The sequence below is a fragment of the Etheostoma spectabile genome, chromosome 14, assembly GCF_008692095.1.
Source record: "Etheostoma spectabile isolate EspeVRDwgs_2016 chromosome 14, UIUC_Espe_1.0, whole genome shotgun sequence".
Taxonomy (NCBI): Eukaryota; Metazoa; Chordata; class Actinopteri; order Perciformes; family Percidae; genus Etheostoma; species Etheostoma spectabile.
In genome coordinates, this window is record NC_045746.1 from 6,275,407 (window position 1) to 6,278,271 (window position 2,865).

Consider the following 2,865-nt stretch of genomic DNA (forward strand, 5'->3'; position numbering starts at 1 on the left):
TCCCCTGGCAATAAGGTTATGTAAATTTGTGTGCCATCTGCATAACTATGGTAATTTATTTTATGTTTTCCATAATCTGAGCCAGTGGAAGCATGTAGGTGTTAAACAGAAGAGGCCCCAGAACGGAGCCTTGGGGAACTCTGCACGTCATATTTGTATGCTCAGATGTACAGTATAATTACCTAAAGAGACAAAGTAGTCCCTATTCTTTGTGTCAAACCAGTTTAGTACTGAGCCAGAAAGGCCAACCCAGTTTTTCAATTGGTCTAGTAATATGTCATGGTCGACCGTATCAAATGCATTACTGAGATCAAGTGATACTAAGACTGAAATTTTGCCATTATCTGTGTTAAGGTGGATGTCATTAAAGACTTTGACAACAGCCGTCTCAGTGCTGTGGTGTGGTCGGAAACCCGACTGAAAGGTATCAAAACTGTTGTTTAGTGATAAGAAATGTTTGAGTTGTTCTTTTTCAAGGATTTTACTTAAAAACGCAAGGTTTGATATTGGCCTATAGTTGCTCATTAGTAACGTGTCTAGATTGTTCTTTTTTAAGAATGGCTTAATTACTGCAGTTTTCAGGGTCGGTGGGAAGATCAGTAGCCAAACAATTCAAAACATTTTTGAAAACACCCATTGGTAGAATATCAAGGCAACAAGAGGAGGTTTTCAGATGTTGTATAATGTCCCCCAGGTTTTTATGGTTTATTGTGTGAAATTGTGTCATATTGGAACTAGTTTTGCCTGAACATTGTGACAACACATATCCTGTACTTGATATGGAGGCACTGGTTGTTCACTGTTAGTCTAATCTTCTTTGAAGAAGGAAGCAAAATCATTGCAGGCCTTGGTACTGGAGGGTTTGTTAAACTATCGGCAGTAGCAAACAAAGCATGTGAATTATTATTGTTTCTGGCAATAATATCAGAGAAGGACCGCCTTGCATTCCTCCGTTCCAAATTATAAATGCAAAGTCTCTTTTTATAGGTGTTATAATAGACCTGGAAATGAGTTTTTCACCACCTTCATTCAGCTTTCCGACATTCGCTTTTTCTGTTCTCACCAGTATGACATTTCTCCATGGAGATCTTTTCTTACCAGAGACAGCTTTGACCTTAATGGGAGCAATGGCATCAATAACTTTTTGTAATTTTACAGTTGAAATCAACTACAAGCTCAATGACTGAGACCCCAGAGAGGGTGGGTGTTGAGAACAAAAGCTGAATAAATGTTTCACTGGTGTTTTCAGTGGTATACCATTTTAGGATTATCTTTGTTTGAACACTTTTGTGCATAGCGATAGTGCCGTTAAAGAAAACACAGGAATGATCAGAGAGAGCAACGTCAGTCACCACAACCTTGGAAATGTTCAGACCTTTGGAGATAATCAAGTCCAGAGTGTGCCCCTTATTGTGCGTGGGCACCGTTCTTTGGTCCCTCTGTTCTGGGGTTGTCAACATGAATGTTAAAATCACCCGCAATGATTACACAGTCAAAGTTAATACAGATTTAAGACAACAGTTCAGTGTAGTCATCGAAGAAGGTGGCACAGTATTTAGGTGGCCTGTAGATGTGTAGATATACCTTGAGGGGAGGACCTAATTGAAGAGCCACATTTTCAAAAGAAGTAAAATTTCCATAAGATATTTGTGTACATTGCAATGAGTCAAACAAAATGGTGACTCCACTTCCTTTCTTTTTCACTCTATTTTTGCTCATAAAACTGAAGTTAGGGGGCGCTGACTGAGAGAACAGCAGCCCTGTAATTAGGTGTAACCAGTTTTCACATAAAAACAATCTAGATTGGGATTAATAATAAAATAATTTCTTAAAATTAAGACCTAACATTTAGTAAGGCTAGTGTAAGTGTTTTCTCGGTTTTTGGGACAGGCTGTGGCTGACGAGGAATGGGTGCTAAATTTGCAGTTAAGTGCTTATTTGCCATTCTTTTTCTATTACCGATCACAACATAAATTGAGGAAGAATTTAATACACAGGGCCCAGGCTTGTCTTGGAAAGAGTCATGAGTGCCACTAGGCGTTCAGCCTGGACCCGGCCCATATCATATCACATCACATCATTACATATCTACTAAGTGAGTTATCCAGGCGCCCCAATATAGCAAGTTTTGAAGAAAACTTTGGATCGTGCAACAAGGCGGGTCTGCTTGGTTGTTTCAGGGAATGATTGTAAAGAAAATGTTAGCATTTACTCTCTTACTGGGACATTTTGGAACTGATAATGAGAGGATTGCTGTGGACAGAGACACACTGGTAAGAGCTAATGAGGTTTAACCATGTATCCAGCTAATTGTGCCTGTATTTACCATGTATTATCAAATTCTAATTGGTAATTCAAGCAATCCAAAAAGTATCTCTCTTGATACAATCATATGTTAAAACATTTGACTGTAGTCTGTCATGCAAAACAATAATAAGCTGTCAGAATAGAGTGGCGGCAGATGATAGTCCCAAACACAGAAGGTCAAGTGAGGCCATAACACGGCCCTCGTGTTTTTCTTTCTCTCTATTTTTCCAGAGGCGTTTGGCATGCAGGATGAGGCTGGAGGGGGCTGGGGAAAAGAGGAGCAATGGCAGTAGTAGCAAACACAGGGCTCGCATGTGCCACACGGCGGCTGATATGAGGGGATGAAGTCGTCAGCAGCATCCCTCCCCCCCCACCCACAGGAAGGTGAGGTCATAGCACGATCGTCCCACGCGCCACTCTGCTGTCACACAACATCTCAGCGTGTAACACGCTCTGACCTTCGTAGAGAGATACGCAGCCGCCTGCCACCTCAGCTGTAACCCACACCACCATGCATGTAGTGCACTGACATGCACACACACACACACACACAGCTTA